This window comes from Panthera onca, chromosome C1 (genome assembly GCF_046562875.1).
Source record: "Panthera onca isolate mPanOnc1 chromosome C1, mPanOnc1 haplotype 2, whole genome shotgun sequence".
NCBI classification, from domain to species: Eukaryota; Metazoa; Chordata; class Mammalia; order Carnivora; family Felidae; genus Panthera; species Panthera onca.
Genome location: NC_138346.1, coordinates 79,255,824 through 79,278,800, shown reverse-complemented (window position 1 = coordinate 79,278,800; position 22,977 = coordinate 79,255,824). Strand labels below are relative to the sequence as shown.

The 22,977-nt window shown below is 39.7% G+C and overlaps 1 protein-coding gene across 4 annotated transcripts in view; it reads right to left on the bottom strand.

Moving 5' to 3' along the window:
* CACNB4 (calcium voltage-gated channel auxiliary subunit beta 4) overlaps positions 1-22,977 on the bottom strand; it is a 256,942-nt gene that overhangs the window by 117,779 nt on the left and 116,186 nt on the right. The window lies entirely within an intron of this gene.

Genomic DNA, 22,977 nt, shown 5'->3' with positions numbered 1-22,977 from the left:
GAAGAAAAGAGCAGTCATCAGAAAAAGCAATGTGGCTGAAAAGAATGGATTAAATCAGATCTCCAGAAGAGCTCTCTACAGCCGGCAGCAGGTGCTATGCAGCTGGTCCTGTCATTCCTGGATGACAGGGTTACCCAGGTGAGTCAACAGGGAAGGAGCTCTGCAGGTGTGCAAATAGATGTCTGGAGCTTGCCTTTCAATGTGTGCTGCTCTGTAAACCTGCAAGGCTGTGGTTCTAGTGCTTTTTAAAGGTGGTGCTCCTTGCTGCCTCTAGTGGATCCTAAAGGGGGTTCCACAAGTTGCATTCCTAACCAGCTTCCCAGGTGATTCTACTGTGATCTGTGGACCATACCTTCAGAATCACTGCTGCAGGGGTTCTGGGTCACATGTGAACTAAACAACTTTAGAAATGGTTTCCAAGTGGCCTGAAATGTGTCTATGCATTTTTCAAAGGTGCTTCTGGAAGCATTTACGGCAGGGCTCTCTTAAAGATCCTTTGATTTGCATAAAGCTGTGAGGTCTTCTGGCTCTGGCCACAGAGGTTTCTAACTTGGAATGAGTACTGCCTGCTCTGCTTGCCTTCTGTGAGCCCGCCCTGCACTTTCCGCAGACACCTGCCCCAACAGAGAGTCATAGGAGATCAGATTTTAATCATGTTATGAGAAGGGCTGTTTGTTGGCTGACTAGTCTCTGGTTTACAGAAACAAGCAGCAGTAGACTTAAAAAGGGAAGGAAAGGCTAATGAAAGAGCACAGAAGTGGTATATTAAGAAGTCTTTTCTTAGCTGCGGCTGCCAGAGGAAGGTAGGCATTCCAATGTTCCACCAATGGAAGCTCAAGGAGCTCAAGGAGCTCAGACCAATGATTCACGAGGAGGCTTTCTTGGGCCTTCAGTCTGGGGCATGCATAAAACAATGTGGGTATGGATGCTGGGTCATTAGTGCATTTATCATGTTTGGATTGGCTGCTTAAAAATCTCTTGTGAGAGGGGCGCCTGGATGGCGCAGTCGGTTAAGCGTCCGACTTCAGCCAGGTCACGATCTCGCGGTCCGTGAGTTCGAGCCCCGCGTCAGGCTCTGGGCTGATGGCTCGGAGCCTGGAGCCTGTTTCCGATTCTGTGTCTCCCTCTCTCTCTGCCCCTTCCCCGTTCATGCTCTGTCTCTCTCTGTCCCAAAAATAAATAAAAAACGTTGAAAAAAAAAATTAAAAAAAAAAAAATCTCTTGTGAGAAACTAGGAATGAACCTACTGTCATTTTCTCTGTAGAGACCTGAATTTAAAAAGTCTTCCTAGCCCCATGCCACACTCCCTAAGTGAGCCTTTCTTTCCTATTTAGCTGCAGAGCCAGAAGGTAGCGGCATCACCTAGCAGCTGCCTGCAAAGTACGAATTATGTAACGTGTGCTATGTAAGCAAAGAAGAGCAGACACTTAGGCTGGGCAGAAGGCAGCCACTCTTACTTTGATCTCAAATGTCCCTTTATGTGCTGTGACCCAGAGGTCGCAAAAACAGACTAAAAATGATGGGACTAATGGAGCAGCTATACCTGCCAAGTGTCTTACACCCTCAGGGACTTGGAAAATACTAGTTCCTCTGCCCCTGGCCACAGTGCTGAATGGGTGTGGAATGGGGTGGGATTAGAGAGGCATTCACTCCAAGACCTCAAGCCCTTCATGCCTCCAGCCTGTCTCCCTCTCCCCTTCCAATATGCAAGCACATGTTCTGATGCAATAAGTCTGAAATTTATAGAATAAATGGCTGCATTTTTTTTTGAAACTAGGCATCGATGACCTAGCTACGCCCTGCCTTCCCTAGTTTCGTTCAGACATCTATTTTGAGAGCTCCTTTGTGTGAAGAACCGCTGCAGGTGTTTGAGACACATGATGAACTAACGGTCCTGTCCCTGTCCTCCTGGAGTCTAGTAAAAGTCATAAAGAAGCCATTAAAATACAGTGGAGAGTACCAAAAGTTCAGAATGGGGAGTCATGAGGGACTCTGGCAGGATAAGGGTGTTTGAGCAAAGCCTTTGAGATGTGACAGTTAGTCCTGTGGGTGAAGGAGAGAACATGTGTACAGGCATTAAGGTATGTAAGAACATGACCCATTTGGGGACCTACAAGTAGGTAATGTGGCTCAAGTGTGATGCCTATGGGAGGAAGGGAGAAACTGAAGCTAAAGACCCCAGCCAGGGCCAGTGCGTAAAGGTCCTGATGTGCCAAGGAAGGAAATCTGCGATGTATGCTGAAGGCCATGGTGAACCATTTAAGGATTTTAACTAGGTAGGTAACAAGTGAGGGTTGCACTTTAAACAGCTAATTCTGAAAGCAGACCATTCCAAGGGAAGGACTGGAAACAGACAACAGCAGAGGGAGAGCAACCAGTGATGAGGTCATCTCAATAATCCCAGTAGGAGATGGACTGTGGAGACATAAGAAATTCTCTGTTCCCATGGGTATCCAGCTATGTTTTTTTATTGCTCAATATTGGTCTCTAGAAGACATCCTACTGTAATTTTTAGTCTTGTTTCAAGATGCATAACTTTCAGTAGAGACAGTCATATGTTCTTTCCTGTCTTCATGACATCTGCCCTAAAGTTCTGTATCAAAACTAACGACCCATGCTTTAGCCCCTGTGGAAGACAGTTTGTCAGTTCCTTAAAAGCTAAACATAGAATCACCATATGACCCATAAATTCCACTCCTGGGTATATACTGCAAAGAATTGAAAATAGGTACTCAAACAAACACTTAACATAAAAGTTTCCTAGCAGCAAAAGGTAGAAATAGCCCAATGTCCACCAAAAAATGAATGTGGTATATCCATGTAATGGAATATTATTCAGACATAAAAAGGAAGTACTGGTACATGCTACAATATGGATGAATCTTAAAAACATTATGCTAAAGTGAAAGAAGCCAGATATTGAAGGTCACATATTGTATGGTTCCATGTGTCTGAAATATCCAAATAAGTTAAGTTCACAGAAACAGAAAGACTGGATGCCCAGGGTAGGAAGAGAGAGGAGTGGGGAGTGACTGCTTGATGGGTAGCAGGTGTTAACTGTGGAGTTATGAAAATGCTTTGCAACTGGACAGACATGGTGGTTAAATGACATTATGAATGTACTACATGCCACTGAATTGTTCACCTTAAAATGGTTAATTTCATGATATGTGAATTTCACCTCCATTTTAAAAGATTGTTTTTAAACCTAATGCCCTAATTTCACTCTCCTCTTTCTCCAGCCCTCTTCCCCTATAATCAACCTCCTTATGACTGAAGTGTTACAGGCTTGAGTTGGCCAGAGCAAGCCCTCCAGAGTTGGCACACACACAGGTGACGACATTTTTCAATTTCTCTTAAAGATGCTGAGAGTTTAGAGGAGCTGGCAGAATTAGAGAGGTCAACAAGCACACGTTCCGGTTTGCTCCTTTAAGTGGTGGCATCCGATAGTTTAAGAGAATGAGATATATCCTAAATCAGGGCAACAAGATGAAGTCCATGCATAGGAGGAAAGCTTCTGCATCACAGAAACACATGCAGCAGGCTTCAGGGAAAGTAGCTTGAGAGATGCTTGCAGACTGTAGTTTGGCTTCTGCTGTGGCTGTGCCCCTGTTTCTTCCTACTAGAAAAGAGTAATGATGAAAAACTGGAGTGCTGTGCACAAGGAAGCTGATTAAACCTCCCTCCTCCAGTCTTCTAGAAGAAGGCATATTCTCAGAGACCTCATCTAGTAAACAAAGCAGCATGACATTACTTAGGCTCACCTAGAATTGAAACAGTACTTTCTAGAGCTTGGAAAGTAGCATTGCATACTAGGAAGGCCCAAAGGCTCTGAGTATGTGCGTGGATACTGCCATGGACTAACTGTGTGACCACAAGAAGTTATTTACTCTCTCTGAGCCTCAGTTTCCCTGTCTGCAAAATAGGGGTAATGATACCTATCTCACCCGCTCTTGCAAGAACTAAATGATGTATGTCATGCAGCGTATTCAGAAAGTGCAGGGTGATATTCAAATTGTGTGATAACTAGTATAATATCAATACCAACTAATCAGAATAAGTGCTGAAATAAGCAATCCAATCAGAATAGACATCATCTATGCCCCACTGTGTGCTTTACAAATAACCATATGTATCAGCTCTGAAATCACCCATGGTTCGCGGTAAGCCTTAAGTGAAGAGTAACCATTATTTGGAAGAGGCAGCTAGAAATAGGATGCTGGAGGTCACTGTTTCTATAAAACACAGACCACTCTTGGACAGCTCTAAGTAGAACATAGACAAAGGCAAGCAAGTACAGGCTGGAAAAGATCTTTGAAGGTCCTCCTTCCCTGGGAGCCTCCTCTTTCTCCTGACCCTTTACCACACCCCACTTATGTCAACAGGTGATCTCCAGGGAGGGTAGCAAAATGGATCCTGTTTCCCAAACATTTAAAAAGGAAGCCCAAAGGAAGTGTAAATATGCATGAGGTATATTTGAAACGGACTAATAATTTGATTCGGAAAAAAAGGACCTCCGAAGCAGCTAGCCCAGGACTTAAAGGCTGCCCCCAAAGGAGACTGGAGTGTGCACCAGAATGCAAATCAATGCCCTGATGTCTTCATTGGAGAAGGGTTGCTATGGAGTGGGGGGAGGTGTGAGCTGCGCTAACAGCACATTTAGTGATGTAGTTGATTCACATTCTGGCATTGCTCTCAAAAACATTTGAAACATTTATATTCCTAGGAATCGAGGGTAAATTTCAGGGAATTGTGTGAGAAGGAAGAAAACGGCTTCTGGCTCTGCTCAGCGTTTTGCTAGCATGGTCTTCAAGTGTTCAGACCTGGCTGAACAGATATATGGATGAGTGTGAGTGAATGGCTCGTGGAGAAGAAAGGACAGGGTATATTTAGAGAAGAAACCGCATATTACATGGAGTACTAGAATGCAATTTCTGCCCTAGGCTTAAGAAAATTAAGAGATAACAGAGCTGAGATTAAAGATTCTGCCCTGACACAGGAAGTGTACATTAAGAGGCTCGGTCCTCATCACTAAGAACTCAAACAGGGAAGAGATGCAGTAGTGGGAGACCACCATGTTCCCAGGACTCTTCCAGATGCAAAGGAAGCTCTCGAGAGAGAGACTCCACCTCCCCTCTGCCTCCAGATCAGTCCAGAGGCTTGGGTCCGAAAGCCATGCCCAATCACTAACAGGTCTCCCTCCTTATTGGTCTGTCGGTACTTTACTTATTCTTCTCCTGTTGTTCTGTTTCTTCATTTGATCTGCATGCCCCACCCCCCCCCCCCCAACCCTTAACTTCCCTTTTTCAGGAAGAGGCTCTGAGTCAGATACTTGGATTCAAGTCCTGGCTCTACTGTTTACTGTGACCTTGGACAAATCACTTAAAATCACTAGAAAATGAGTGGTAAAAGTATCTACATCATCAGGTTGTTGTGAAAATTAATGGAAGGAATCCATGTAGAGCACTTAGAACAATTGTGGCCCACACACATGGTAACTATTATGATTACAGTGGTCTGGCTTAAATATCAGCACTTTACAAAGTTATACAGAAGAGTCTCATGCCTCCAAAGGCTTTCTACGATTCCCAATTCCTTTTGTGCCTGGGTTTAGAGTCTGTGCCAACCCCCCTAAACCTTATTTCAGTCACCTTAAGCTATCTTCCTATTAATCTATTAATAATAACAATAATACCTATACTTTATTAAACTACTATGTGTCAGGCACTTCATTTAGCTCTTTACATATGTTCTCTAAATTGATTTTATCACCACAATAACCATGTAAGAACATTATTATCCTCATTGTACTGATAAGGAGACAAACTCAGGGAGGTAAACAATTTCTCCAAATCCCAACAGTTTGTAAATGGCAAGCACTGTGATGGATCTAATTCTTTTTGCAAGAATAAAGCCCATCCCATTATTTTATGGCCCCTCCTCGTTGTTTCACGTAATGAATCTGGTCCTCTTACCTTAACTAAGCATTTTCACGTGGGACACATCTTCTATTTTCATTATTCTTACAAGAGCCACCAGCCCCTACGGTGTTAGACATGCCAAGGTACTACATGTTTGTTTAGATGTTCAGAAAGAAAGTGCACCTGTAAACAATTCTTTGGTAACACTTTGATTTACTTACTGGTCCTGCACAAAAGCCATGAACAGATAAGTCTAGAATTAATTTACAAAGCTGATGCCTTAGTTTTGCACAAGTAAGAACTTAAGGAAGTCACCCAGACGACCCCTTGTCTTTACATGAAGGGGCCTCAGGATCCAATCACACATTCCTGCTGAAGGGATCTACCTGTTCTACCTATTACAGTGAAAAAGCAAATCAGGATGGCCCTGAAGTAGTAAGTACTTGGGTAGCAATGACCAACTGATACTACCCTAGAGTTCTTTTCAACATCACACAAAAATTAAAGCTATGAGTTAATAGAGTAATTTTATTTATTATTTAATTTTATTTAGGCAGAATGACTTCCATGGACCTTTTCATAATTAACTTGTAAAGAAAGAACTGAGATGATTTGTTTATACTCTCATCTATAGAGAAATAACTGAAGAGTAGGTTTTATAGGAAAATGATTGAAATTTTCATTGCCAAGTACAGGAAAAACTAAAATATCTTTGTTCTGTTTCCAATTTTTATACCTTTCTGTCTCGTTTCCTGTAATCTTTTTGTTTTCATTTGGGTTTACAGATTAACATAAGGTCCATTTATGTAGTGCTCATTCAACTGACCTCATTTGCAGAGTCATAGAAATTTCGGATATGACCATCACAGACATAATGGCTCTGATAATGACAGAGTTGCTAAATGATGATCTGAGCTTGGAAATAAAAGAGAGGAAGTTGCAAGGATCTTATTTTCAAGACAACGTCCCTGAACATGTCCTTGCAAATGAGAACAAGTAAGAAGAAATGAAGAGAATATATGATGTTCAGACAGGATTATTTCTATACAGAATGCCTTTCAGCATTTTCTGTGACAAGTCAGCAGCTCTTTAAATGAGCCCCTCACAATTTCAGAGCTGCACCTGGTTTAATTGATGACTCTCGTCATTTCCTCACTGGTTGGTGCAAACCAGTCCCATTTTCCTATGCACTGAGAACATCAATGTCATGGAGGCTTTGAGCTATAGCATTCATTCACTGATTCAATATTAATTTTACTCTTACCCTTGGGGTAGTTGGGGTTGAAGTAAGGGAGGCACAAAAGAATGAAAGGACTTGGTCCTTGCCCTCCAGCACCCTGTATTTGTAGAGATAAGACACAGACATATGAAATAGTGAACTAGTCAAATGAGGCAACAGGTGGTTAATGCCCAGGTGAACAGGGTAGACGCTGCTATGTGAGTTCAGAAGATTTGGAAATGCTGGGAACAGTCTCACACAAGTGGAATAAGAGTTGGACCCTGTACAGTACAAAAGCTGTAAAGGGGGGTGGGCAGAGAAGAGCTCTCCCAAAGGAGGGGATGGTGTCTACAATTCTTGCACTTGAGACTGAGCACTGTCTATGTGAGCAAGTCTGAGAGAATCACACTGACTAGAGCAGGGTTATATGGGAATAGCTGAGATATGGCCATCTAGGTCAGTGGAGTGGGATTCTATGATACTTTGAATCATCTATACAGTAAAACCTTGGTTTGCGAGCATAATTTGTTTTGGAAACATGCTTGCAATCCAAAGCACTTGTAGGTCAAAGCTAATTTCTCCATAAGAAATAATGGAAACTCAGATGATTCATTCCACAACCCAAAAATATTCATATAAAAATGGTTACAATACTGTAATATGCTACAAAATAATAAAGAAAATACAAACTATAAAGAAAAATAAGTTAACCTGCACTTAACTTTGAAAACCTTTGTGGCTGGTGTGAGAGAGACAAGAGAGAGGAGGGTTATGGTGTAGAACAACATTCACTATCACTAACGGAATCACTGCTATCTATTGGCTCAGTGGAATCTTTTTCTTTTCAAGCAACTTTAACAAGGAACCTATCCAATGACCTAGAATGAAGGAAAGCATTCCTAAGCTTACTCTTGTATAGAAAAGCAAAGGACCGTCCATAGGTGCTTTGAAGTGACAAAAAATACACTAGTGCCAGTCGTGGGCACCTTCCAACGTTCTGAAAAATCACTGACTTCTGCCAAACACCTCAGCCTGAGACCGAGCAGCAGAGCATGAAAGACGATCACCCATAATCCCGCAGCAAGAGAGAGAGAGAGAAAGAGAGAGAGAACCACTGGCTCAGTTGTGATCATGCGACATTTGCCATCATGTACTAATTGTATTGCAAGACATCACTAGTTTATCAAGTTAAAATTTATTAGAAATGTTTGCTCGTCTTGTGAAAACTTGCAGAACAAGTTACTCACAATCCAAGGTTTTAGTATATATCTCTAGTATGTCTCAAATTATTAAAAATGGCTTACATTTTAAAGTGACTGGTCAAGAAACTGTTAAGTTCCACATACACACACAAACTTGTTACAAATGTTCATAGCAACATTATTCATAACAGTCCAAAAGTGAAAACAACCCAAATTTCCATCAACAAAGAGATAAATAAAATGTGTTATATCCATACAATGGAATATTACATGGCAATAAAAAGAAACAGAATGCTGATACATGCTACAACACGATAAACCTGAAAACATTACGTTAAGCCAAAGAAGCCAGTCACCAAAGGCCAAATATTGTGTGACTAATTCCACATGGACAAAATATCCAGAACAGGCCAATCCACAGAAACAGCCCAGGCCTGGGAAAATTGGCAGGAAATGGAGAGTGACTACTAACACGTATGCAATTTCTTTTTGGTGTGATTAAAATGTTCTAAAATTGACTGTGGTGATTGTTGCACAATTCTGTGAATATACTAAAACCACTGAACTGCATACTTTAAATGGGTGAATTGTATGGTATATAAATTATAACACAATAAAGCTGTTATTTAAAAGCAAACTGTTAAGAGAAGTGAACTCTAGGGAAAAGGGTGTAAGGAGTGTAGGGTGGGAAGGAGGCTTCGTGTCACCAATTTGTTTACAATCAGCATAACCCCATTGGAAATATCAGAAGAGAAGACTGAGTTTCCCTTATCACACTCTGGCTCTTCTAAAAATAAAGGCCTTTTAGGGGCACCTGGGTGGCTCAGTTGGTTGAGCATCCGATTTTGGCTCAGGTCATGACCTCATGGTTTGTGAGTTTAAGCCCCACATGGGGCTGTCAGCACAGACCCTGCTTTGCATCCTCTGTCCCCTACTCTCTCTGCACCTTCCCCACTCAAGCTTGCTCTCTCTCTCTCTCACTCTCTCTCTCAAAAGTAAATAAACATTTAAAAATAAAGGTATTTTAATTTCCTACATCTGCTAGCCTTCATTTTAAAATTTACTTTGATTTTTCAAGAAAAAAATAATAGCGTGGCTGGTATGTGAGTGCATATATATGTATATATATATGTATATACATATGTGTATACATATATATGTGTGTGCGTATATATGTATATATATATATATATATATATATATATATATATATATATATATCTCCATCCATCCCTTGGGAATCCCTGACAAATATATCACATTCAATCATTTCTTTTTTATTAATTTTTTTTAACACTTATTTATTTTTGAGACAGAGAGAGACAGAGCATGAACGGGGGAGGGTCAGAGAGAGGGAGACACAGAATCCGAAACAGGCTCCAGGCTCTGAGCTGTAAGCACAGAGCCCGACGCGGGGCTCAAACTCACGGACCGCGAGATCATGACCTGAGCCAAAGTCGGCCGCCCAACCGACTGAGCCACCCAGGCGCCCCCACACTCAATCATTTCTGACCACTCCCTGGGTTCCTCTTGATTTCTCGAGGAATTAAGGTTATTGAATTTCAATTCCTCCCAGCAACCGTTTATTGAGTGCCTGTCTTGTGGCATGCACATGAGGTTTGCAAGGCTATGTAAGGGCAGGGAGATGAGTAAGAAAGACATTCCTATTTCAAAGTGCTTGCTACTCCAGAGGAAAATGGGACAAATAAATTGGGACCTGAAAGAAAAGGGAAACTAAGTACCGTGTGCTGTCACCAAAGTGCTGAAGTGTCTGCATGAAAATCATCTCTCGAGGGTATGTCAACAATGCAAGTCCTAAGCCCCATCCTAAACTAATTGAATCAAAGTCTCTGAGAAGAAGGCTCCAGAAACATATATGCTTTTCTAATGTAAACTCCATTCCAGCCCATAAAATCCACACAATTTAAGACATTGAGAATGTTTCCAGCAAATAAGTCCAATGTAAGTAACTACACCAGCATTTCCTCCAGTGAATTCTGCAGCATGCTAATTCTTCAAGTAGTTAATAGGTATTCCTTAGGGGGAAAAATGGGTTCTGAGGACAAAGAAGTTTGAAATATCTTTGGGTTAAACAAAATATATTTTGTTTATTTATTACAGAATGCTAAGAGACTTTAGTGGCCTATTGTATGCTGTGAAACTTTGAGAAAGGGACATAGAATGTGGTTATTCCCAAACTTATTTGACTAGGGGATCATTTTTTTTTTCCACATACATCAATGGGCATATCACATTAATGGTCAGAGACTCATCTACTAAAATTAAGAGATAGGGGCACCTGGGTGGCTCAGTCAGTTAAGCGTCCGACTTTGGCTCAGGTCATGATCTCATGGTTTGTGGGTTCAAGCCCCTTGACGGGCCCTGTGCTGACAGTTTTGAGCCTGGAGTCTGCTTTGGATTCTGGTTCCCCCTTCTCTCTGCTCCTCCCCCCCCCCCCTCACACCCTGTCTCTCTCTCTCTCTCTCTCTCTCTCTCTCTCTCTCTCAAAAATAAACATTAAAATTTTTTTGTAAAAAAATAAAATTAAGAGATAGAGATACTCTGGGAAAATATTATGATCTTCCACTCCTTAATAGAAAAATAAACATATACAAGACAATATTATTTTTTTAAAAAGATTGTTTTTAAATAGTTTTTTTTCCTGGTTACTATCTGAGCAATATCCCAAATGCCCCCCCTTTTTTTAATAATCTAGTTGTTACTTAGAATAATACTCATTTACTGTGGAAAAAGATGATTAAAAATCAATTTGAAGGGGCGCCTGGATGGCTCAGTTGGTTAAGTGTCTGACTTCTGCTCAGATCATTATCTCAAGGTTCGTGAGTTCGAGCCCCACGTCGGGCTCTGTGCTGACAGCTCAGAGCCTGGAGCCTGCTTCGGATTCTGTGTCTCCCTCTCTCTCTCTGCCCCTCCCTTGCTCACATGTCTTTCTGTCTCAAAAATAAACATTAAAAAAATTTTTTTAAATCAATTTGAACATTCTTTGCTAAGAATAAGAAGTTCCTCAAGATGGAGAGCACATTTCCTCTATGGTTTCCAGATATGCATATATTAGGATATATAAAGATGGGTACAGGGGCCAGAATGCATAGAGCCAGAACATAATTATTCTACAGCCAGTTCCTGGTCACTGTGGGTCCTGGCTGGCTAGAACAAACCTATTTCATGACCTTGGAATGAAACCAGTAATTTTCTTAGCCAGGAATCGAGACCAACAGCTGAAGGATTGAAAACTTTAGAACCTGGACCCTGCTTCTAACCTGAGCTCCCTTGGGTCAGTTCAAAAGGCATCAGAAGAGGGGCACCTGGGTGGCTCAGTCGGGTAAGCCTCTGACTCTTGATTTGAGGTCAGGTCATGGTCTCACGGTTCATGGGCTTGAGATTCTCTTTCTCCTTCTCTCTCTGCCCTTCCCCTGCTCATGCTTTTTCTCTGTCAAAATAAATAAACTTAAAAAAAAAAAAAAGTCATCAGAAGAAATGGCCTAGTTTGCCAATCTCAGTGGCACCATCATCCAACCAGTCAGTCACCCAAGCCAGAAGTTGGGGGGTTCATTCCAGACTCCTTTCCCTTCCTAAGCTAATTAGTCATTAAACCTGCTGCATTTATGACTTAAATATTTCTCAGTTCACCTCCTCCTCTCTATTCCCACTGCTACTGCCCTAGTTGAGGCCTATGCCACCTCACACCTGTACTATTTCGACAGCTTTCTAATTGGACTCCCTGCCTGAATTCTCCCTCCTCAAATCCATCTTCCACTCTGACCAATGCATATCTGATTACACCTTTCCCGTTTAAAAATCTTCCACCAGCTCCTAATTACCTACCGCAAATAATTTCCCCCAAAGTGTTCTGCAAAACACTAACACAATGTGTAATCCACACAAAAAGAGGGCTCCTTGAAACTGAAAAGTAGGTACAATGAGGGAGAGTACCTCTTAGTGTCTCATCTGTCTCCAGTATAGCAGAAAGGTCTAAAAATGCCTTGGAGACTCAGCACCCAGAGGTAGGTCCAATCCGTAAATAAAGAAATGCTTCCAGAGTCTATCAATGTCCTTGGCTAGGGGATCTTGGAAGTCACGTAACATAAACGCTTATGGGGTAATGGGTATTTTTTATGCTTCTCAGAAATGGTAATAGATTATAGCCAGAGCCTACTGAATATCCTCAAGTCTTCTCCAGGAAGGCATTCTTTAGCTTTGAAACTATCCATCTTCTGTTAAGTATGCAGAAGTGAAGTTTTATGTTCACAGCATCTCTGCAAGCCCTAAATTAAGAACCGAAAACTCAAATACTCTAAGAATCAGATAGATCACAACTGAGAGGATTCTGGCTGAGTTTCCAGAACAAGGTATCTGATGTGTGCCCTCCCCCTCAACGTCCTCAAGATATCTTCTTACTAAACTAGTCACTGAGTTAGACAAATCTTTAGTATTTGAGTTGGCTGCTGGCTGGCATTTGAAAGCCAGCTTCTCTATGTAAATGCAACACTCAAATGAAAAATCTAACAACTAGTTGCACATCTTACTGCCAGAACATATTTTAGTTAAAAGGGATATGAATCAAAACTTTCACAGAATCTAGGTTATGCATTTCCTTGTCCTTTTTCTACCTTATTTATATTCTTTTCTATTTTTCCTTCTCTTAAAATTCTTTGGATAATTTATACTAAGTTTGGAACGTAGCATGAACAACTTTTTTTAGCTACCTTTCTATCAGTGTATATTTCAAAACCAGGGCAAAACAATACATATTTATCAACATACTATTCAGTCCTAATAAAATCCTGATAGTTATATCTTGTAGAGTTCTTTATATTGTAGCTTTGATCCAAGGCATTTCTCCCTCTCCCTCTCCTTCTCTTTCTCTCTCTCTCTCTCTCACACACACAACACCATTCAAAATACCACAGCTAATGAAAGCATCTATAACAACAAATGGCAATAGTGTACTTCAATTATAAGACCCACCTCACCCTTCTTGCAAGACTGCACTCTGTGCTAATAATAATTTAAATATTAGAGCTACAAAAATAATATAAGAAACCAATCTCTAAAAACAACATGTTATTTTAGAAGTATGTACATTCTGAAAATGAAAACATTCAAGCAGTGTTCATATAATATGTACCCTAGCTTGGCTTTAATGTAGCTCCTTACATATATTTAAAGACTTATGCACTACTTCTCTATTGAGTGTGGACACCCATGTACCAAGTGCACACCCTTCCAGGAGTGAACATCTGAACCTTAGGACCTTATTTCAATAAACGTCATCCACAACTCGCCGCAATCTTCATTTTATTCCCTGTCACCAGAATGGACTCTCTGCTGAGGCACTGGCATGGTTCTAGAAGCATAAGGACCAGGTCTCACTGCTGAGAACTGCTTGGCTCTGACCCTGCAGACCATGCTAAAGGCAGGGAGAAAAGCTACTTCCCAGAGTCCCCCTTACCTTAAAAATCATGGTGTTCAGAGAAGTGAGATGTCTGCCACACATGGGTGTGTGAGCACTACTATAACGACCTGTCCCAGGGAGGGCATGACACAAAAGGCCAAGATGAGCAGCTACCAATGAGAGAGGCTTCTGCTCCAGACACTAGAAGGATATGGTCTTCCTGTCTCTCAGCAATGAATCATGTGTCCCATCCTTGGCCAACTGGCCCACTGGTCAAGACTTATTGCTCTTTCTGAACCCAGAACTCCAGCACATAGTCAGAATGTGAATCTACTCCCTTCTACATTTCCCAAGTCCTAACAATTAGAAACAAGAGCCTTTATTATATCCAGCTCCTAGATTCCCACTAGTTAGACTTATTTTCCCAGAAGAGACCCCTAAAATTTCTAATTGAAGTATAACGCACATACAGAAACGTGCATATATTGTATGTGTACAATTCAATGGATTCTCACAAATTTTGCACACTGTATAACCAGCAACCAGTCAACACTGACTTCTTAATAGAGACACCCATGGTCTGCTTACCTTTATTAAAAAGGGAAAGGCCTAACCTCCATCCTAATATTTTCCAAGGATTTCATCTACCTTCAAAAACAAGTTCTGCTTCCAACACTGTAAAGGAAACGCTCCTCTTGACTTTCCTGCCCCCACTTAGTCCATATATCCTTTAATAAGGAGGCTGTTGTCAAAAGTGCAAAATCTCACAACGCTAATCCTTACTCCCACCAATCCTCCCACTGTTTTATGTGGTGGGAATCACGATGTAATGACATTAGGACACATCCTAAGAATTATTCTCATCTGGTCATGATGGTGGAGCACAGTGGGGCCACAAGTTGGTCTGCTACATGCTTTTCTCTCTCTGCTCATTATCAGCAGAAGACCTTTGTGTATTTGAAGGCAATCACGGAAGCCCACATAACTTGGCTTCTCAAACCTTCTCCCCAACACTAACATTTAAGCCTTTTATTTTATCCCATTTCTAGACCTTGTTGAAGTACTCCAAATCTTGATAATAATTTTAAAACAGAGTACAGGAACGAAAAACTCAGGTCACCATTGTAGTGGAACTATTGGCACATTAAAGCCAACACATATCTCCAATGGAAAACCACCAACAGCATCTCTTTCAGAGCTTCACTAACCTCTTCAGAATTGTGGTTTAGGAATGCCTTCAAACTGCATGATGTCATCTACTGAGACCAATATAGTCAGACAGGGCCCATCAGTGATGTGGATGAAATCAACATCCATCTACCTCTCCAGATCACCTTCCACCCCACCCCCCTCTGCTTTTGCACTGTGTTGCTGACCCATAAGCTCTGCTCTTTGGCTTCTGGTTGTGTTTGGCCAGTCAGAACCTTAGCATCGATTAGAGTGAGGGAAGAGAAAGAGATTCCCTGGCTCCCCCCACCATGTGGGATGGCAGTAGGCTGCCTATATCCCTCCCCAAGGAAGACTGTATCCATATCATGATAGCCTTCTTGGCAGAACTCAGCTCTCCTGGGTTCCTGTAACCATGCCCTTTCCTAATTGTGTCGCACCTAAGGGAGGCAACAGTTCTGCAATTACCAGCCCTGGGAGTACTGTGGTATCCCTTGTGGTTTCCTTATACCCTAACAACACCTCTTCTATTTATTAAACCTCTCAAATTATCCTAATTTGAGGATGCTATTTTTTGTAGGGATTCTGATTGATTCTGAAGGAATTCCATTCATAACTTATAGTTCCTTTGGCCTCTTAAATATATTGATATCCCTTTTTACTTTTTAAAAATATCACTCCTAAAAAAAATGCATCACTACTAACTCATGCAAATGTTTCCCTGAATTGAAAGTCCATGGAGAGAATTGACAACGAGAAAAACAAAATAAAAATGGAACTTTGGTACTCTTGGCTAAGGCCAAATGTAGCATCCACGTGCAACTGTCACCAAGACCTGCATACAAATAGTGAGAATTCTAACATTTCCCTAAAACACAAAACCTCTTTCTGACATTCTCTAGCACTGAGCTTTTATGTACGTGTAGGTTTTGTGGATGTGCTGTCATTTCAATCCATCAAACTGGAGACTTTCAACCATACCAGAAAGCAGTATCAAACAAGAAAGCTTGAAAGAAACCGGGACTCTAATCTGGATTCCAAAGGTCTCTCCATTGGGGTCAGAGAGCAATCTGTTCTCTGTTTTGGAGATTCTCCCAACTCCCAACTGCTTTGTAAGCTGTCAAGCAAGCACCATACAAATAATGACTGTACCACCCTTCAGCAGGTTATTACAGTTTTTTTATATTATTAACCCTTGCATTTGGCATCATGAAAAGACCACTGCTCTAGTTAAAGATCTGAGGACAGCTCTAGGTCCAGTTCCACAGTAAATTGTCTGGGTCATTCTGCACAAGTTGCCTAACTTCTTTGGGCCTCAGTTTTTTTTCATTTATAAAGTAAAGAGAGATGAACTTCATAAGTTTTTGTGGGTTTTTAAAACCAAATTATAATAAACAGAGACTAAAAAAATTCTTATGAAACCTGGAGGCCATAGCCTAATGCTGCTTCCTACAACCAAGAAACTTCTTTGGAATCTTCTATCTCATTTTGAGCTAATTCGCTTTAGTCTTAATAGAAAAAGAATGTTTATTTCAATATAAAAATATTTTACAATACACACCAGTACACATATATAAATCTTTAGTTTTGCTAAATTTTAATTTTACACATATATAAATCATTTAACTCAGCAATTCCACTTCCAGAAAGCTATTCTGGAGAAATGCTCCATGTGTACACAAAGATTCATATGTAAGAATTTATCTACAGGATTGAAAAACAGGAAATATTCTAAATCTATCAGTGGGCTAAACTTGTTACAGTAAATCCATACTGTACATCAGCTTATAAGAAAGAATAAATTCATATGGAGAAAATCCATGGTACATTTTTTGGTGAAGAAAAAAAGTCACAGGAAAATATTTATTATGATCGTATTCATACTTTTTAAAATTACAAATGTGATATGTGCATTTATAAGTATGTTTTTCTAAATACCCATGTTTGTCAATGCATAGAAAAGAGTCTAAATGGATACCCACTGAGTTGTTAAAAATGGCTGCCTGTAGAGACATGAACAGGTCGGGAGGTTGTTAAGGAAAACCAATTTTTCATACTATGCAGTTTTGTATTATTTACATATTTCCCCCCCAAAACCTCATTTCACTTAAGATACCAATGATTTAAAAAATCAACGTTAGATTACATATCACTAAGAGAAAAAAACCACCAATAGAACAATAGTTTTAAGATGTAGCTCTATTTTAGATGTATCAAAATGTTGGGGGTGGAAGGTGGGGAATGTGTGCCTTAGTATCAATAAAATACAACATATAACTTCAGAAATTGTTACCATATTAAAAAAAAATAACATTAGCACTTTAGGAAGACACATCACGTTTCACATACCAACTTGTTGGTTTTCAGTTAACTAATAATTAAACATGACCATGGAATGGTCTTTTCTTTTTAAAATCAAATATCTAGGGGCGACTGGGTGGCTCAGTTGGTTAAGCGTCCCACCGCGGCTCATGTCGTAGTCTTTGAGTTTGAGTCCCGCGTCAGGCTCTGTGCTGACAGCTCAGAGCCTGGAACCTGCTTCGGAATCTGTTTCTCCCTCTCTCTCTCTGCCCCTCCCCCCCTTCCTTGCATTCTGTCTCTCTCTCTCTCCCAAAAATAAACATTAAAAATTAAAAAAAAAAAAAATCAAGTATTTAACCTAGCCCTTTTTGATCTGTTTGGTTTTATTCCTTACTCTACTTTATTCTACTGGGCAGTATCCTAGGACTTCAAAAAGTGCAACATGATAACTAACACATGTTCTGTGCTTCCCTACCTTATCAACTCTACTCTAATTCCATTTCTATATTCTAAGCATTAACAATATGATCAAATGCAATATGATTTGGATATCTGATAAATTAATTCTTAATTCTGTCCCTTGGATCAATACAGCCATTGAATCAAATAAGTCCAAGACATTAATCTCTGGGACTTCAACTGAAATTAAATGATATTAAGCTATCAACAATGACTCTTTGGAAATGAACTGGAGAACTAATTTGTTGACCAGGTATTTTAGCATGATATTCACCACATTTTTCTACCTTCTTGATAAATATTTGCTTCCAACTCTTACTTTATTCAAACAATATTTAAGGGACTATTTAAGAGATTGGGCTGAAGTAAAGATTGTCCCCTTATCCCTTTGCCTTTCATTTTATCACAGAGAAAAATTAAACAGATTAGGCATAGTTACTGCTTTTAAAAGAAATGAATGACTTAAAAAAATAATGAATGTCTCCTAGAATTTATTATATTCCTGTGGTTTTCTAATTGATTGAATATCGCTTTTAGTACAACCCAAAGGATAATAATGATGAACTGAAGAAAATTTTGTAAAGCAATAAAACACCCAAAAATAAACATTCTTGATGATTAGGCAATGTTACAATCATAAAATCATTATTTAAACTTTTTTTTTGGGGGGGGGGGGTTAGGGGCAACAGTCTCCTAGTGCATATAGCTCAGACAGTTTAGCCAAGAAGGAAAGATAGAGATCATTTAAAGCAGAAGTACCTCTCCTCAATTATCAATAAGAGTTAGGAGAAGCTCAATTCTCAGAAAGCATTCGTCTTTGATTTTTTTTTCTTAGAGATGAGACTCAAGTGTCTTCAGCTCAAATCCCTGTGGGCTGGGCATGCACTGTGGGTATTGGCAAGCAGATGAGCAATATGCAAAACACCATTCTGGCTTTAGAATTAAAAATCTTAAATAAAACATCTTTCCTCTTCAAAAATCTAGTCCTCTCAAAGGTGTGCACCAGACACAACTTCCTACTTCAAAGAGTCTGAAAAGGCCAAATGTTCAGACTCTGGGACCAAATATGGAGACCTTACTCAGTATATACAAAACACCATGGTAGTTGAGCCTTTCAAAAAGTAAATGGCATATGGTGGCATTTGTATCCAAACTGAAGAAATTGCTTATCAGCAAACAGAACAGAATTCTCGATGTGAAGAAACCTTAGAAATCATCTAATAAAGAGTTTTCATTTTATAGGAGGCAAAATTGAGAATTGGAGGGATCAAATGACTTGCCCAAGGTCACTACTAATCAGTGGCAAAGACCAAGAATTCTACTTCCTTGTGCTCCCTCAATTAGACTCTACTGCCCCCCTTTCTGAAACAAAATACAACAAACTAATCAGAAGGCCTGAAGAGATTAGTACATTCTTTCACTTGACAACCACTGTAATATTTTTGGAAAGCACTGTCAAAAACCATGCAAATGCTCTGAAAATAAACCAAAGGATTTGATGGAAATATCAAAACCTGCAGAGAAAGGAGCATGCCAAAAGCTTAAGTATATTCATGATGTGAAGAATAATAATAGCAGAAAACACATGTTTTAAGGGTTACACATATTACCTTATTTAATCTTCAAAAACACCCAAGACGTAGGTTTATTATTATTAACACTTTAATAATGTGGAAACCGAGGCACAGAAAGTTTAAGAAATGTACCCAAGGCCACAAATTAGGAAGAGGGGAGCTGAGATGTAATCCCTGGCAATCCCGCACAGAGTCTCCGCTTTTAATGCCAGCATTATTACAATACATTATTAGTTCATGATACAAAGTACAAAGAGTAATTTTTTAAAAGATTGAGAAAAAATTTTAAATACAACCCTTTTACTCACCAAACTTTTCAACAAATCTGCTAATAAAGAAAAACACTGAAGGTCAGAATCTTTTATGTTATACGATGCTCAAGCTAAAAAGAGAAGAAAGATTAAGGAGTAATAGGATTCAAAAGGCAAAATAAGAATTAAATTATTCACAAATTATACAATCAAGCTCCTGAATAATTGACAGCTGCCGATATTTGTGTTAGGATGTATCTCTTACATCAATTCCCCTGAACAAAAAGGCTGAAAGCAAATTCAAAACATCCTGTTTTAAGTTTAAGACGTTTCACTACTTCTTTTTTTTTTAAGGTTTTTTTTTTTTTTCTAAAGTAATATCTAGACCCAATGTGGGGCCCAAACCCACAACCTTGAGATCAAGAGTCACATGCTCCACCAACTGAGCCAGCCTGGCATCCCTCCTGAACAGATGCAAAAGAAACAAAAATAGGACGCAGGAAGTACTGATACTATGGCACTGTTTAAGACGAGAGAAAAATACTTATTACTAAAACTATGTATTTATATTATAAAAGAATACATGAATGCAGAGCAAGCCCAAGCACTTTTCTATTTAGATCTTGCAAACTATCACGTGAGCTATCTGAGCCGCCTTCCTTTTGGTCTACCTGTGAGAACTGCAAGAGTGGCTGCACGGTTTTAGCTTAGACTCACACTCCAGAATCTTAAAAAGTTCAAAGTCCAAGCCATAAAAATCTACAACTCCCAACCTGCTTGCCATTATTTTATATGAACTGTAAAATCCCTTGAGTTTACACACCAAGCAGTGGTCTGGTCTCAAGCAAGGTCGCATGCCAGTGTCCTTACCAGTCCAGCGGTTTAGAGTTGTTACTGTTTTTCAAGTCAGCATGGCCCAATGCAAACATGTCACAGGCAAGTAAATCAGCCTGATTTAGATCAGCTACAGAGTATCTACAGAGCTTTCTTGGCATAATTTTTAACTTAGCCTCATGGATATCTGAGCTCATGACATGATGATCATTGCAAAGGACTGGTGGAGGAGGGAAGAGAGGTAACAAAAAACAGTAACAGTCCAGTTATGTCTTCTTGTCCTCTTCCGGTGGCTCAGTTTACCCAGGTAAGGGATATTAAAGGGAGATGGTGAGCAGAATGATGAGAGAACCACCCACACAGAAATAAGGTCTACACTGAACTCTGATAGAAAAGGAAAGGGTAAAGCAAGGATGCTTGCTCACCTTCACCCTAAAAGTACGTGTTTTCCTAGTAATTGTTGACCTTCCTACAGAATACCTTGTACCATAAAAAAATGTAGTGTTCACTAAGCACTTGTGGAGGGAGTCACAGGGCTATATTCTAAATCCTGATAGACTCATCATAATCTAATAGGAAGAAGAACACCCACAGGAGAGAAGACAGCGAAGTCCCAGAGAAAATGTGGGGATCAATCCTAACACATCATTCTGTCACTTGAAAGTGGAAATGGCAGAGAAAGTGATGAGACTGATGACCTTGGAGAGGCAAATTCATGGGTTCTAATCAGATTTAAGGAATTTCTATAGCTCAATGACAACTACATCTAGAAATCATTTCAACATATATTTTAGAAAACCATCATTGCTAAGAACTGATTGATGAAAGAGAAGTTTCTGTTCATCATTCACTTAGATTGTGAACAAATACCAGAATCACTCAGCTGAGTAAAACAGGTTGATTTTCTCAAATTTCTTACACAAACCATGAGCAGCATTTGTCTTTCCTCTCTGGCCAGTGGAGCCAACAGACCTTGGATTCTTTAACGGAACAGGTCTCATTCTCTAGAAATAGGCCAGAAAGACTTTCTAACCCCAGAAGGTCCTCTGATCTGCCAAACCATAAAGACCTCCAGCCTTCTCGTTTCCAAAAGGCATCTAATCCTTAGTATCTCTAGAGTCTTCTTCCAAAAGTCCCTAAACACACAAAGCCGTCTGTCTGAAGTTGATCCTCCTTCCTAGCAAGCACAAGGACATATCTTCATATTTAAAAGAACTATATTATATCTTTGAAAACAGCAATTCTTTATTCTCTTGTGGATGTGTGCCTTTCAACCCTCTTGGGTATCTTTCTTTATGTCAAGAGCAGTTAATTTTTCATCTCCAAAAGCTGTGTGGCAGAAATCTCCCACTTAGCGTTAACCATTAATTAGCAAAGCACGGAGCATATCTATATATGAATGTACAGGGCATACAGTGTGCATACCCCTGCAGGAACACAGACATTTAGGCAAATGTGCATAGTTGTGCAGCTTATAGAAAGTGAGTAGTTTAAATAATTAACATATAGTTATAATAATGTATAGGTACATATAAATGTAAATATGTGCTTTTATATGTACATACAGATATTACGTACACATTATAGTTTGTAAAATTCACCTTCACTTTAACTTTTATGTCTGTAACATTTCTAACAGTATTAGTAAATACATTATGCTCCTTTCTGTGACTTACAGAGAATATATTTTCCTCTCTAGTAAATGCCCTGAATTATGATCTGATCATCTTTTTCACTGAAAAAGATCATGTCTCTCCCTCTCAGTACTTTAGAATTTAAGCATTTGGAAATGGAAGCAATTGTGTTGGAGAAATCAACTATTAATTCTATGTGCAAGTAGCCCTGGCTTCACTTTACAAAATACTCTAAGAATCTATACTTCATTTAAATTGCTCAAAGTCACAGAAGGTCTGTGCAGGAGTTTTAAATTTTGCAAAGCATCTCTTGCACGGGCCAGTCTAGTCCTAGTGTGCTGAATCTTTTATCAAATGAGAACATCATTTCACAGCATAGGATGCAATACACACACAGTAGCAGGTTTAGAATGGCATATTCACGGATATGTGCATTGACAGTTTGAAAAGATACAAGGCAGTATGATAACAGTCATTATCTTGGGGTGGATTTTTAGGTAACTTTTTCTACTTATTTGCTTCTTCCATTTATCCCCATAAGAACATCCCTGCTATTGTGTGTATAATAAACCCCTGCTGAATAAAAAAATAAATCTACTCATAATGATCTCACAAAAGCCAAAATATACAGTGAATCCATTTATGAAACATGTATACCAATGAGCAGATCTATCAAAATCTATTTTGGTCGATAAAAAGTACATAGAGTATACTGGAGGCTCAATGAGTGAAAAGTATCTTGGCCACCTGGACTTGTATTAAGACCAAGTGCAGGTAGTGAAAGTGGAATAAGGCAATCCTGACACAGAAGACAACATAGTACAAGCCTGTGTGCATGATCTATTGTAACTGGCCTGGTCTGGGTATGGACTCATTCAGGAGCACACATTCCTTTATCCATGGCAAGGCAACAGAAGGAGTAAGGTGATGTTCTGCGTGAAGTCTCCCATTCCTGCGCAGAGCCCTTGCTGTGGGGCACTGAATCATCTTTTGCACTTC